At 43.6% G+C, this 16,275-nt stretch overlaps 1 long non-coding RNA gene across 1 annotated transcript; it reads left to right on the forward strand.

Moving 5' to 3' along the window:
- Positions 1–11,909: 11,909 nt before the first annotated feature.
- On the forward strand, positions 11,910–14,884 carry LOC149366210 (uncharacterized). Its single transcript, XR_016284532.1, has 2 exons — positions 11,910–11,988; positions 14,714–14,884. It is a non-coding gene; the product is annotated as an uncharacterized LOC149366210 (long non-coding RNA).
- The last annotated feature ends 1,391 nt before the right edge of the window (positions 14,885–16,275 follow it).

Here is a 16,275-nt window from a genome sequence, read left to right on the forward strand (position 1 = left end):
TATAGCTGGTGAGTGCATGCAAAAAAGGAGGCTATCAATACTGATTTACTTGCTTTTTCTGGTGTGATCAAACGCTATACGTGATTGAGCAATGTTCGCAACGAAATCAGCCACAAAACCAAAATCAAATTATTATGCTAATAATGCTTGTACCATTGCATATTTCTTCCCGCACTTTAGAATTTTTCCTTCGGGGTGGCTAATTCTCAAAGGTTATATTAAAATTTAGTGTTGCAAGTGCAAGAAAGGGCCAAGAATAAATATGTAACCCTGCACAATACTTTACAAAAAAAAAACGTATGGGCGCGTTGGTCTGACATGATTTCTTGTGAAAGAGCGCAACTTTATAAGCATGGCTTACATAATAAACATTCTGTTGTTAGTCAGCGCTGTGTATCGTCCTTTCTTGTCCTCTGGCCTTGTGCCGTTTTCGCTGTTTCACAAGAAAAGCACAATACTTGCCGTGAAGTTTTTTATTCATTGCGATATCATAAATAATGCGATTGGGGCTTCTAAAATATTTTGGCTGCGTGTATAGAGATTGCAGTTTGGCTCGAGGCTTCTCACAGAATTCCTGGAATATTTCATATGCGTCTAACGCGTGGCACGATTTCAATACAGCGTCTATGTAATACAGGAATGAGCTGAAAACCATAAACTTTTCATAAGGCCTTTTTTTAGTTTCCACGTTATGTTTGCAACGTTTTCGCATAATTTCTGCAGTTTTCATCCTACTTCTGTGCGCATTCCGCATCTAGATGAACTTTCCACAAAGCTTTGTGTGCATAGTCCGTGGCGATTAGAATCTTTATGTAGAATAATATATGTGCAGAAACATTACCACAAACACAAGGAATTGTGCATCTTACATTGGTCGCGTTCTTTGGTATAGGGTCTTCTCTGTAGACTCACAATATAGTTACTTTCACATGGTATTATCGTTGCCGTACAACCCAATATAAACCAATTGCAAGCAAAAACACATAACCAGGTTTAAAGGATGGGCAACACTTGAAGCTTTAATTTAATATTCATCTGAAAAAGGTGCATGTAGCCTCCTGAATATTGTGACGAAGACGAAACTGGCAGTGGCACGGGACGGAGCGCCCGTGCTAGGCCAGCGGCCACTAAAATCATCTCATAGCCATGGTTCACCACGTCTCATTCTTCGGCTGGCCGCCGCGTAACATTTGGTGTGAGGTGCGGGGGTCCCTTCATCGCCATCCTGGTCACGGAGCTTCGGCGTCCTGGGCCTTCCGTGGACGTCGGCCGTGAGTACCTGGTCAGCGCCGCACGGCCGTGCCCCAGCCCGCCCGACCTGAACCGACCTCGACGCTCACCCCAGCCCCGTCCCCCGCCCGGACCACACTACACGACGACCCAAGACCCCACTGACCCAAGACCCCACCGACCCAAGACCCCACTGACCCAAACGTGAAGACACCGCCCCCCCTGCCTCTGCCGTTCGGTGCGTCCAGAGGCCTCGGCCGTCAGCTCCTGGCACCCTACGACCCGGATGCTTCGTGGACCAGGACTCATTCTCTCATCTTTCTCATCGTGGCGGCCAGCACTGCACCATCTTCTACATACTGTTCGATCCTTCAATCAAGACCATCGCCATTTCGCCGTCTGTTCGTCACCGATCGGGCCGATCGCTCGGAGGCCCCGGGTAGTGTGACGAAGACGAAACTGGCAGTGGCACGGGACGGAGCGCCCGTGCTAGGCCAGCGGCCATTAAAATCGTCTCATAGCCATTGTTCACCACGTCTCATTCTTCGGCTGGCCGGCGCGTAACAATATCATTGCAGATGAAATACAGTTTGAAGGTTTTACTATGAATAGTACGATGGAGTGGTATGAGTGAAATTGTTGGAAGATGCGCGACGTCTCGTAATTATCGGTTGCCCGTAATATGAGTCACCCGCGTTTAAGACTTTCTGCTTGAGTTGTCTAGACACGTTCAGAGAGTTTTTACTATAGTATCATTTCCCGCAGAACGCAGTGGTGAGTTTTGATAGGTGGAACTATAAGCGGGATCGCTACCACCGCGAAGTATCGCAAAAATATTTTCTCTGCTTGAAGTTGTCTGCAAAACAAGCTAATCCTCATCACAAGTGAGAGCATTATGAGAAGCGGAACGCATTTTGAAGGCAGGAAGAGACAGATCTACTCATTTCCTGTCATGCAAGAAAATTATCAATGCTTGCACTCATCTAAATGAGTCACACATGGCGTCACTGTAATCATATGCTATAAATATTTTGGAAGGCCATGGATGGAGCGCCTTGGGAAATCGGATAATCACTTTTTCGTTATTGTGAAGGAGATAATTCTCATTTATTAATTACATCATCAGACATGTATTGTTCAGAACAGTAAGTGATCTGCCACGTGCGCGAAAAGTTGAAATAATACTGTGTGGGAATCGGTTGTCTTCTAGCTGCACGACAGCTAAAACAGTCAGTACAGTTTAGGCGCCAGGATTGTAATCTTCTGCGGACCCATAGCGCTCACTTAAAGCCCGCAATGCAAAGATTAGAAAATAAACAGGATCCATTGAAACTAGCTCACTTATTGTACTTACCAAGGAAGTGCTTAAAATGCAAAAGCTCAAGGATTACTGAATGATCTGTGCGCTGCTGGTCTTTGACCTAACTTGCGTGTTACACGAGAAATAGTTAAGCATTGTGTGTCTCGTACCATGGAGGTGTGGCGCGTACGGCTTTTGTCACAGAGGGCGGTCTATTAACTTATAGCAGTATATATCTTCTTCTGTTTTCACCAATACATGGACTAAATATTCCTCACGCAATCTTCTTTATCGCCGCTTAAAACAATTTCTGTGCGCAAATGATGTTCAAATCGAGGAATCTTTATTTAATCACCAATTTTCGAGAAAATTATTTAGCCAATGGCGAGTTTTTACGGAGTTTGTGAATAATAAGGATGGAAGATTACTTGCTTTTCCAAATTTACCCATCTTTCTTGGTGGTGCAGGGAAAATATATATTTTTGATCCCGATTGAGTGCATTTTCAGTTACGACATGTATAATCATTGCTTTGCCTTTAAGGCGCCCACTGCTTCTAAATTCGCTGGGTTGTGATGTGAACAAGAGCGCCTTAATGAAGGACGAGAACTGTGGATAGTAAGGTGTTATATTGCGCACACGTAACTGACAAGAGCAATATCACACGACTCACATGAGAAACACTGCCAAATAATTGTGAAGGGAGGCGGAACGCAAAAGGCGCCCGTGTGCTGTGTGGTGTCTATGCACGTTAGAGATCCCCTGTCGGTCGAAATTATTACGGGGCCGTCCACTACGGCACGTCTTTTTCTCTTTTAAAACGAAAGCTTTACTACTTGCACTTTCAGCCTTTGCCGTGGGGCGGCGGTGCCACCATTGACCTTTAGGTGACCTCTGTGTGACGTCATGTGTGACATCACGTCGAAGAAAAGGGCGACCGACCAGCTTTGGACCGACTCGCGCCGTCGCAAGCCGCGGCGGTGCCACCAGCGGCTTAACATTGCTTTGCGATTTCGCGCCGTCCGTGTGCGACGGCGGTGCACATGAACGGCGGCCTGACTGGACTGGATTGTACTGGATTGGATTGGATTAGATTGGATTAGTATAAATTAGATAAACTTAGATTAGATTAGATTAGATTACATTAGATTACATTGGATGGGATTGGTTTGCATTGGATTGGAGTGGATTGTATAACAGACGCATCGCCACAAGTCTAACCACAAGCACCACCGCCAGCTACGCTACCAGCTGAACCATGGCGTAGGTACGGATATTGCTTTCGCAATTACCGGGCTTAACCAAGCTAAGGGGCAGCGAATTTTCTTCTTTCACTCCCACCTTCCTCGCTTCCCTTACGGCGCGGCTCGGGTGTCCACCGAGATATGTGAGACAGATACTGCGCGATTTGCTTTCCTCAGAAACCAATGTACCAGAAGGAAATCGGCGTGTGTATTCGCTAAATGAAAAAAGATAACAGTCCACAATGAGCATTTTCATACATTTCGCTTTTGTAAAACACGTTTATGTTAAACATGACTAGGTATAAGGTGCTAGTTCAGTAAACCTTTTTTTAATGGGTCTTCATTGTTTATGGCCACCTTTGACTTTTTTTGAGTTCGCAGAGACTAATTTAAATTGCGATCGATTCGCAAAGATCTTTTTCTCTCGGCCAAAGGGCGTTTTTGCAACTCTGTTTTTATATGCTCCTTGCTGTTTGCACAAATTGCATATTCAGGACGCTTAACTTCCCTTAGTATGTACCCTTAGAGATGAAGAAAACGTTCACGGAATCAGTTATTTCTCTCTTTCTGGCGGTTTAGCATATCTGAGCCCGGAATATTGAGCGAAATCAGGTTATTGCAGATGGACACCAACGCCACGTACATGAAATCGAGATAGAGTAGTCCACTTACCCAGGGAGCCAGTTGTGCGCCATTCCGTTCGTAAAAAAATTCGCTGTGGCTTAGCTTGGTTAAGCCCGGTAATTGCGGAAGCAATATCCGTACCTACGCCATGGTTCAGCTGGTAGTGTAGCTGGTGGTGGTGCTTGTGGTTAGAATTGTGGTGATGCATCGGTTATAAAATCCAATCCAATCTAATCAAATCAAATCCACTCCAATCCAATCCAATCCAATCCAATCAGATACAATCCCAACCCAATCCAGTCCAATCCAATGTAATGTAATGTAATCTAATCTAATCTAATCCAATTGAATCCAGTCCAGTCCAATCCAGTCCCATCCAATCCAATCTAATACAATCAAATGCAATCAAGGTCAAATGAAGGTCAATGGTGGTCACCGCCGCGGCACGTGCGGCAAAGGCGTGAAAGTGCAAGTAGTATTGCTTTCGCAATAAAATCAGTGGAGACTAAAACGTTGTCCACGCCAACTCTAATGAACCCAGTGAACGCCGGTGGGCCACTTGTTTTGCAACTTTTGGTTTTTTTAAGGGACGGAAATGGCGCAATCAGGCAGGCGGAAACCGGCGTGTGTACGTAAAACCGCCATCTTCTACCACCTACCGAGTATCCGCAGGCCTGTAATGCAAGTAGCTTTGTTTTATGAGGACATCACAAATATAGCTTAGTAACGGACCGAAAAACGCTATTGAAGAACAACCCGAACTCTAAGGGAAAAAGACATTCCAGTAAATTATTTCCAAGATGTAAAGAGGGATGTTATCCGTATTATTACTAGATCTCCGGCATTATTTTGCCTTTTATCGTCGACACAACGCATAATATAGCAGTACCTATGCAGATACTGGAACACAACCAGGTTCTGAAACCAATCCACTCTGAGGGAAGTAGGGCCGTAAGTACAGGTGCCTTCAGAAGTTAATGGAAGGCAATATTGACGAAAAAATTTAATCATTGCCCCCCCCCCCCTCCATTTCATGCATCCTTTAATACATATGTGGAACCAAATTGTGATTGTGTGAATTGCACTTCTGTGCGCCAACATTGCCCATTATGCTTTAGATTTAAAGAAATTAAATTTTTTTATAAAGTCGCCTTTTATTTACTTATAACGGCGAGTGTACGTTCTATAATAATGGCTGGTCTGGCATAATCAAAGCGTGCGCGCGTATCTGATAAACACTTGGAACCCAGAACATAAATGATTAATGATTTTAATTAAGCGTTGAAAAAAAAATTACCGACGATTACGGTACTTCCTAATGCGAAATTTGAGCGCAGCAAATAAGCTGTTTCACCTTTTCGATAGATTGAGGCAAAGAAATCGAGCAACACATGTATGCGCTATCACATAATTTTTTTTTATTTTTCACACGTATTCCTTTAACAAAGTCTCCACTAACAGTTCTTGACAGTCATGAAGGAAGGTTTGTGGTCGGAGAAATAGACTTATATATGTTCGACTTGGTACACCAATGCTTGATTCTCAAAGACGAGATCTATACAAGTGCCTCGCGAGGTTGTCACAGCCGTGGGACGCGTTACGAGCGAGAGGAACGGGATGTTCTCCCGCATAAGTGTTAGGAAATTGCTGTTTGTCTTTATGTCAACATTAAAGTCCCCCACTACTAACATCGGTGTGGATCGATGGACGGTTAATGCGAGTTGCAGGAAGTGCACGACGTCTTTCGTGAGTGCGGTAGGGGCGAAGTAGGCAGCTACTACCAGCAAGCCGTTGGGCAACTTTGCGGCACACAGTTCGCCAACTTCATGTGACGTGCCAAACATTTCGACTGGTATTGCAGAGAGACCTGTGCGCAAGTAGATAGCGACTCCCGCCGCTCTGTTGTGGTCTCTGCGAGCACCACAGCAGTATAGGAAATGTATGATTTCGAGAGGCTCTTCGGGATCCATCCAGGTTTCAGCAAACCAAAGTACAGAGGAATGGCGCAGAATGTGATCGTGGTGTACGTCCTTGGCATGTGCGGCAAGGGAGCGTACGTTAAGAATGTGGTTGTGAATGATGAATCAAGTGCTGCCAGCGAATGACGCGTCCATTGGCTGTCTGCGTGTGTTACTGATGTGTGGTTAACATGTTAAGCTTCGCCTGTGAGTGGAACGCGACAGCGTCTTGCAACGCTGCCAGGGAGTCCACAGAACGCCATCGCCAATTCGGCTGTACGCCTTGCTGGACGGTAAATTTATTTTTTGAGGAAAGGAAATGTATCTCTCTCGCATATGTGGGTGGACACCTGCACCTCGCCGTAAGGGAAAGGGGGAAGATGGGAGTGAACGAAGACGCCGTATTAGCTAGACGCGCCTTAGTTCATTCCAAACCATTCAGCTGGCATTACGGAGTGGCTAGCGTGCTCGTATCGCACTCCGGAGACCCTGGTTCGATTCCCCAACTCGACCAATTTCGTTCTCGGTTTTATTGATTTATGCGGTCTAACTAGAAAGGTTAATTAGGCTATATCATATTTATATTATTGAATTTCTATCCATCGTGTTCTGTCATTAACCTGTCAATTGTTGGAACTGTCTAGGATGTTCGACACAACGTATATGAAACGAGCAACGTCTTACTGAGTGGGGAAGTGCGTGGTGGTGGAGGGAACGCGGCTTCGTACTTATCTGTTTTTTTTCAGCAGCGTCTCCTTCCGCGGACGCGGTTGTCGCTGCGGCGCGCGTCTTTCTTTTCTTTTCTTCTGGCCTCTTCATTCTCCTCTATATTAATTAGGCTAATTGATTAATTAAACAATTAACTAAACTCAGTCCAACTTAGTTGCAGCATCACTATACGATCCCTTTGATTGGTTGCATGGTTACTAGCCAAAGTACAATTATCCCCATTTGAAATTCGCGCACTGTGACGTCACGAGCATTTCGACCAATTGAAAAGCGTGACATTGGGGGCGGAGCTGGTTACGAGGCCGACGACGACGCGAAACCCAGGAACGGACGCCAAAGAGCTGCGCTCTAAAAAACGAGAAGCCGAGCGTAAAGAAGCCACGAAATTACGAAAACTATGCAGGGTGTCCAGGCAAACTTTAGCCAAGGGTTAAAAGATAAAATATTTGAGGTAGGCCACGGAAACTACTTATATACACCTACCAACCGACTTGCGCATCGTAGGCAATTTTTTTGCAGTTAATGAATTAGCAATTAAAATAATTTTTCTAAATGCGTTAATATTGACTTTAGAGAGCAAATGTGAGTAGCAAAGTTGGAGTGCACCTTCAGAAACCCCCATTCTATTTATTTGCGTTAAAGAAAGCCTCACGTGTATCTTTTTTTCGAGCTCCAAAGAAAGCCCGCAAAATAGCAAAAAATCACATGACAAGGGAATTCGCGCGCCACGATTATCGCGCTCACAATGCCCGGTGCATTCGCTGCAACTTGAACCGTAACAGACTGGCTCGCGCGGGCGTCGCAACCACCGTCGACATATTGGCCTGCCGGAATAATGGGGTCGTCGCGCCATACCAGCAGCTGATTTCGTTCACTCTAGCCAGGGTTGAGAGCAGCACAATCGTGGCGCGCGAATGCGCTAGTCACGTGATTTTTTTGCCTTGAACTGTTCCATATTTTCTAAGCACTTCCGGCAATGGTCAACATACCACAACTGCATCACAATGTAAAAATTCATTTAATATCCATACACGTCCAGAACAGTAACGCTCTGTATGCCGCCTTAGTTTAATGTGAGAGCTACGTTTAATGTGCAGATGTGGAGATGTTCACTCTCGCAAGGAGACCTTGGAGGGTACCTTTGAAATGGCCTCATTAAAGTAGTCTGAAAATTTGGGTTCTTTTGTGGTGCCCATTGCCGAGAGGGTGTGGCTGAGCTAGACGCTCGCGTGTTTAAAACACACCACGTGACAGAAGTCACTGAAAGTTCTCTTGAAGAAACGTTGGCTAGCCGAGGGAACGTTGTTTTCTGGCCTTGTTCATTCTGCGCTGTCGAGAATACCGTGTTCTCTTGCCTCTCTCTACCTTATGAACATAGCATTTCAGTAGTGACTGTGCTTTATTATTGCTTGTTGTTAGCAAAGAAATCACCAAGTGACAAAGAAGAGAGAAATCAAATCAAATTAGGAAATTAATGTCTCTCATAGCCTGAGTTGTTTTGGGACGTTAAACCCCATAAACCAACCAAGTCAAATTAGAGGTATGGAGGGCACACCTGCGTATACGTCCAATGTATACTATTGTAAAACTTAATTTCTACTCTTCATAACGTTCAGTTAGTAACATTATAGTGTTATGTTTCTCTAGCTTAGGGCTTGCTAGAGGTTTCGGTGAGTACCCGCACCTTTCATGTTTACCCTACGGGAATTAACATGTAATTTTTTTTTCACCGGTATTAAAAGGTCAAACTTGGCGCTGAATCGGGCTAGTCGGTTATTCATGTTAACAGATATACGCGCTTCGGCTGGGAAACTACACGAGGCTAAACACGAGAAAGAAAAAAACCACGACGAAGGGCTACCGAAATGTCACATATGCTAGCTGCGCTTTGATATTTCGCGTCTACAATGCGTGACCTTCGCACGTATAGGAAAACAAAGGCCCGCGATTTGTGTTCCGTAATGATACTCGAAGCAGCAAATTGCGTATTTGAACAATTCTTACATAAAATATTTATGCAAGCGCGGCTGATTTCATAAAATTGCCGTGAAAAAGCCCCCTGTCATTTTTGCATCGCATGTAACGCGACTGGGACTGAGTCAATGTTCATTGCATATGTATAAATGGAGGTTTTCACGGAAGCACACCAGTTACGGAGATATTTTTCAACATACAGGGTGTTTAGTTCAGTCTTTACGCAACTTTTAAAATTGGCTTTTTGATTTCCAAGAATGCTTTTTTCGGCATAGCATTGTTAGCGGTGAACCCTTATAAAAATGGTCTATAGACTTTCTATAGACTTTTTATAGACTCTATAGCCATCCTATAGGCTTTTCCTTTTGTCTATAGACAGTCTATAGAAAATCTATGGACTAAAGTCTATAGCTGCTTCAATTTCCTTTTGTCTATAGACGGTCTATAGACCCTCTATAGACTAAGGTCTATAGCTGCCTCAATTTCCTTTCGTCTATAGACCGTCTATAGACTCTCTATAGACTAAGGTCTATAGCTGTCTCAATTTCCTTTTGTCTATAGACTGTCTATAGACACTTTATAGACTAAAGTCTATAGCTGTCTCAATTTCCTTTTGTCTATAGACTGTCTATAGACACTTTATAGACTAAAGTCTATAGCTGCCTCAATTTCCTTTCGTCTATAGACTGTCTATAGACTCTCTATAGACTAAAGTCTATAGCTGTCTCAATTTCCTTTTGTCTATAGACTGTCTATAGACACTTTATAGACTAAAGTCTATAGCTGCTTCAATTTCCTTTTGTCTATAGATGGTCTATAGACTCTCTATAGACTGAAGTTTATAACTACCTCCATTTCCTTTCATCTATAGAGAGTCTATAGACTCGCTATAGCCTAAGGTCTATAGCCGCCTCAATTTCCTTTTGTGTATAGACTGTCTATAGACTAATGTCTATAATTGCTTCAATTTCCTTTCGTCTATAGACGGTCTATAGACTCGCTATAGACTAAGGTCTATAGCTGCCTCAATTTCCTTTTGTCTATAGACTGTCTATAGACTAAAGTCTATAACTGCTTCAGTTTCCTTTCGTCTATAGACGGTCTATAGACTCGCTATAGACTAAGGTCTATAGCTGCCTCACTTTTCTTTTGTCTATAGACTCTCTATAGACTAAAGTCTATAACTGCTTCGCCGCCGCGGTGGCTCAGTGGCTATGGTGCTCGGCTGCTGTCCCGAAAGACGCGGGTTCGATCCCGGCCGCGGCGGCTGAATTTCTTTGGAGGAGAAATTCGAGGCCCGTGTACTGTGCGATGGCAGTGCACGTTAAAGAACCCCAGGTGGTCGAAATTTCCGGAGCCCTCCACTACGGCGTCTCTCATAGCCTTAGTCGCTTTGGGACGTTAAACCCCATACCAAACCAAACCAAACTATAACTGCTTCAATTTCCTTTCGTCTATAGACGGTCTATAAACTAAGGTCTATAGCTGCCACAATATCCTTTCGTCTATAGACGGTCTATAGACTCTCTATAGAGCAAGGTCTATAGCTGCCTCAATTTTTTTTCCGTCTATAGACGGTCTATAGACTCTCTATAGACTACGGTCTATAGCTGCTTCAATTTCCTTTCGTCTATAGACGGTCTATAGACTCTCTATAGCCTACGGTCTATAGCTGCTTCAATTTCATTTTGTCTATAGACGGTCTATAGACTACAGTCTACAACTACCTCAATTTCCTTTCGTTTATAGACTGTACACTATAGATAGTCTACTGCCTATAGACCAGTTTATAACAATCGTAATTTTATTTAACAATGTTCGATACACTGACTTTCGACTAAGTCCAGAACAATGTCAATTTCTTTTTGCACTGCATGTTGAGGGGACCTGCATCTAGTGACCGCAACTATGTCGGGAGTCCCCCACCTCCTTCGCTATTACGGAAATTAAAAGGTATTGCGTAAGGCCATTACAACACCCTCCTGTATATTGTTTTCAGGAGCCTTGCCAAGCTCCTTTTCGTTATACCGTGATGTATATTGTCAGTACAATTAGATATTTAATGCTAACAAGTAAGCCGAGGAAAGGCAGCCGTTCTTGAAGTAAGCGCGCCCGCAAACTGTACTACATCGAACGAATACGCTTTCCCTTAAAGGAATCGCTCTACACAATTCCATTACATCTTTCGATCGTTACTGTCCAACGCGCTGAAATCAGAAACATTTCATCAACGGTTCTACATTTCTCTTTAAAACGTCCTGAAAATAAAGGGGGAAATACGGCTGTGAGAATTAAAGGAAGCGCGCATCCCTTAGAAACATCTTAGATTAATCTCGAAGAGCCTGGTCCTCTGTGCGATTAACATCTGCCATTTCTACCTTTGCAGTTTGTATTCACGTGAATAAGTGCTGCGACGCAACAATCACAAAGCCAGTATTTTTTCGTTCCTACCCTTGCACCTGTTGCTTCGAAGCCGATGACACGCTGATGTGGCGCATATCAGTTTTCTAAACACGAACACACGCAAAAAAGACGTTATGCTATGCAACCTTATAATTATTATTCGAGAATTGTACCATATACTATTTATTCGGTGGGAGATGCGGCGCGTATACCGACAAGAAGTTAGATTTCGGTTCTGTTTTCACGGAAACAATAAGATTTTTAGAGGGTAAGCGAAGAATTTAAGCTTATAAACCAATTGCCTTCTGTGGACTTGGATATCAGATCAAGCTGCACACGGCAAGAGTGCGAGCGATAAAGATACAACCGTGAAATGGGTTTCTGTTTCACGTTTTACCCATTTTACCGCGAGACGGCGGAAAATCATTCGGGCTGCAAACAACCCTGTGCGTGGCTGCGTCAATGGCGTTGGCGTGTGTTTCGCGGATTACGTTTTCTTCAAAATCCAGCTTCATCGTCCGCTTACGGTAAGTCTACACGTTTATATTTTATTCATTTGGTCTCCTAAACCACTCTAAGCAGAGCTGTGTGTGCAGAACAGATTATGTGCGCAGTTACAAACGTCCTATCTTCGTTTCTAAGGCGGAAGCCATCGGGTTCTCGACTAATGCCGCTTATCTCTGTCCCGCTGTCTTTACTAACGCGCGGAAAGGCAGTCTGTGCGATGCCCTTGATACGCCGCTGCTCGCGAGCTGTCTACTAGATTTTTCGTGTTCCAAAGTAGATGCGCGGCCAGAAATGTCGTTTAGCCTGTGAATGACGGCCGAAATGGAACTGCGTGTTAGATAGCGCCGTGTGAGCTCAATTTACTTTGCACCTCCGAAAACCTACTTACATACAGTCTCGTTCAGTGGTGTATTACATTTATTTTCTTATCTTTGTGTTATCGCCTGTCCGGACCATGGAGTGCTGTTCTTTTTGAGGTGTGCATTGCTTGCTACATATGGACGCTCGCTCGGTGCGCGTCGTGGACGCCGACGTTTCAGCAAAGGTGTCTTGTAACGCTATAGACTGGAGCGCGAGACGTTTGTCAAAGTTGTATTCAAGCGGCGCTGGAGGAATGCTTGTAGTGGGATGGGTGAATAAAATTCGTTGCCGGCGCGAATGGCCGGCGTGCTCAAACACCGCGAAGAACCCACGAGCTCCATCCCATCTCCCCTTCGTTGCACACGTATGGATTCGTCCGTGTCTGTCATCAGAGCCGTTGGCCGCCGCCGCTGGCTTGCGGGCACTTCATTTTGAAAGCTGGATAAAGGTCGGCTCGACAAGAGGTGGCTTACATTTCGTTCCGAGTGGTTCGTTCATGAATCCCGCTCACGCGTGCACAGATTTCTAGAATACCATTTGCGCGAGAGGCATAGTATGTGTTTCTAATTTCAGACTGCTACGTTACGAAAGCGCCGATGTGACTCGCCGCTTATTTGCGCCTAAAATTAAATTAAGCTCTCGTGTTATTATAGCTGCGCCCGTTGAAGGCGTTAATTGTTTCATTGAAATACTTCCTACTTTGAGCACGTTTAATGCTTTCGCTGATTTTTCTAGCAGCGTTGGTTTAGGCTGCCTCCATGCAAGAAACACACTTCTTTACTGCGCTGTTGGAGCTGCACTTGAAGGAAAAACTAAGTGAATTTCAGACGGTATTTTATCGTGACAGTAATTTGCTGTCTCAACCTCGCGACTGCTTTTGAAACGGCGCAGCTGCAGCCTCTGTGTGCTGTATTAGTTTTCTGAATAATGAGCGCGGCATGGAAGCGCTGCAACCCGCTTGTTTCTAAGAGCGCGCGCAGATATATGATTATGCTGTTCCGTCTTTGTGCTTCAAGTTATAGGTGCAAATCTGTGGTGAACTGGTTGCTTCTGCCTGCTGGTTTTGTATAGCTTGTGCCCGTTTGGGTATCGGCTTACGTACACTCGGCCAAATCTTTAACTAGCTTAGGTGTTGCATCGCTAAATGCACCTTGTAAAAATGTGCCTTTTGGCTAGCATATTCATGTTGTAATTTGACGCGTGAGATGGCATTTCATAGTTTCTTTTTGTTAATATAATGTTTGAGTGGAGTACTTGCATGTTTAGATCAAAGTTACCAGAAATATTCATCTTCTGCCGCTACGAAGAGCCGAAACAAGCGGAATACGCAGCCATGGTTCTGGTGGCGCATTTGCACTAATCTGGGTAAACGACATGTCCGCCATGAAAGGAGTGGTACTTTACCCAGAGGATGAGGCCATATGGACCAGATCCATTGCTGCGTATGCCGCTTGTTTCAGCTGTTCAAAGTGGCAGACGAATGTTTCTGATAACGTTGATCTAAACACGCAAGTACAGCACTCAAACATTATATGAACAAAAAGGAACCACGAAATGACATTTCACTCGTTAAATTACAGCATGAATATGCCAGCAGTGTAGCCTAAAGGCACCTTTTTTACAAGGTGCATTTAGCGATGCAACACCCGAGCTAGTTAAAAATTTGGCCGGGTGTACCAGGCTTAATTCACGGAGGGTATTCTGAAGCGTTTTTTCTATAGCGGTTATAAGAATAAATGCTGCAATATCTCCTTTTTGGATCCCTGTGTAAGGTGCACTGAATCTGTATTTTATGGAGGTGGCATTCTTAACAGCTCCTTGCGAGTCAATGCAGATATGTGGCACAATTGTTCCAAGTCTTCTGTTACAAATAGTGTAAAAGGATTGCCATAAAGAGATCAGTATTCGCTGTAACAGTATTGCCATACAGAAATCAGTATCAGTACTGGATTCAGAGTTAGAGTGCTCCAGGGATTAGGGGTCTTTGTTACAATGTTTTATGACGACACTTACAATCTTTCGTGTATTTACAGAAATGATTGAGCCGTCGTGATAGCTCAGTGGCTATCATGTTCGTATGGTGACCTGAAAGATGCAGGTTCGATTCCGGCCTAGGCGGTCGCATTTTAATAGAGGCAAAATGCTAAAGGCCTGTGTACTCTGCACAGGTGACCGAAATTATTCCCCAGCCTTTCACTTCAGCGTCTCGTAGCCTGTGTCGCCTTGGGTCTTTGAACCGCATAAAACCAAACCAAAAGATCAAGATTGCCTTTCTAGAATGGCATAGCCAGGATATGCCTTGCATTGTAAAGCATATGTGTAGAGATGGAATGGTAATTTTTTTTCAATTCCTCTTATATTATTTTTTTCCTTTGTGCTGTACAGGTGAACATGCCCGGATGATTTACTGCAGACAACAGGCCACAAGAATGCTTCTGAGGAAACTAGCCGGACTGTTACTTTCAACTTTTATGTTACTGTGGTGCATTCTTATGGTGCATGTATTGCATATTCCCAGCCTGGATAGCTTGGAAATAAACTAAATTTGTAAGTATATTGATTGTTTCATGTGTGAACTCTGTCTGGTGACCTTTTTCAATTATTGTAGACAGTCTATAGGCAGTCTATAGATAATGGTCTACTAATAGTTTAGTAGACAGAGGTCTATAGACTGTCCATAGACAAAGGTCTATAGCACTGCCAGGCCACACACCTATGGAATGTCTATAGACAGTCTATAGACATATGTCTACTGGACCAGTAGACTTGTCTGTAGACTGTCTATAGACAGTAATCTGCAGGAAGTCTATGGCCATAAGTCTATAGGTCGTCTATAGTCCGTCTATAGACAAGTGTCTATGGACGGTCTATAGACAGCTCTATAGGAAATGTATGACCATAAGTCTATAGATCGTCTATAGACTGTCTATAGACCTGTGTCTATAGACTTCCTATAGACCTATAGACTTTCAGTAGGCATTTGTCTATAGACTGTCTATAGACAAAAGTCTACTAAAAGTGTATGGCCATAAATCTATAGACTGTCTATAGACCAGTCTAAAGGATTTGTCTATAGACAGTCTATAGACTTCATAGACTAAAGTCTATAGACAGTCTATGGACTGTCTATAGAAATTTTTATAAGGGAAGTACAGCAGTGCACAGATAAGAGCAGTCTCGTTAACTAATAATAAATGGTTCATTTTATGTACTAACGCTCGGTGCTCTAATTATTGAGAAGCATGTAGTCCACGCAAGTATATCTATATAAGCTTTTAGAATTTCGAAAACGCGTCTACCCTCGGAGCTCTGTGTCAAAACATTTTGGCTAATTGGACAACTTACGCGCACTTACCAATTACTCAGCCTGCAAGCTTCTCGAAAGCGCATGTATGCTTGCGCGATGAAGTCAGAATTTGTTCGGCCACAAACTTTAAAAACTTATATGGTTGTTACATGCGTTGTACTACATCTCGCATGGTGGGCAGGTTATGATGACGTTACAATTCACGTGGCTCTCTCGACCATTCAGGGCATTTCGTTTTTGATTGTACTCTCTGACTTTTGAATTAGGGTTACGTGACCGTGATGTCATCAGGACACTGACGAATCATATATTTTAGTTTCAGTTTCAGTTTCAGTTTATTTCCAGAAAAAAAAATTCTGGTGGGACACCTGGGCTAAAAGCTGCTTTTGTCAGCTTGACAAGGCCCAGGGCCCAGCATACAAGGCAGGGCAAGTCATACAGACATTGAAAAACAGCAAAATAAAGGAACATAAAAATATCAATACTTAAACACACAGCACAGAAAGACGTGTAAAATGCGGTAACAAGTAGAAACGTGTGTACAGTTTTGAAGTAATGTAAAAACTGGAAAAAACATACATATGAATGATTTCAACACATTCAAAATCAAAATAAATAACATCAGTCGAACACAAGAGAG

This window comes from Amblyomma mixtum, chromosome 1 (assembly GCF_055824585.1).
Source record: "Amblyomma mixtum isolate Tamu chromosome 1, ASM5582458v1, whole genome shotgun sequence".
Taxonomy (NCBI): domain Eukaryota; kingdom Metazoa; phylum Arthropoda; class Arachnida; order Ixodida; family Ixodidae; genus Amblyomma; species Amblyomma mixtum.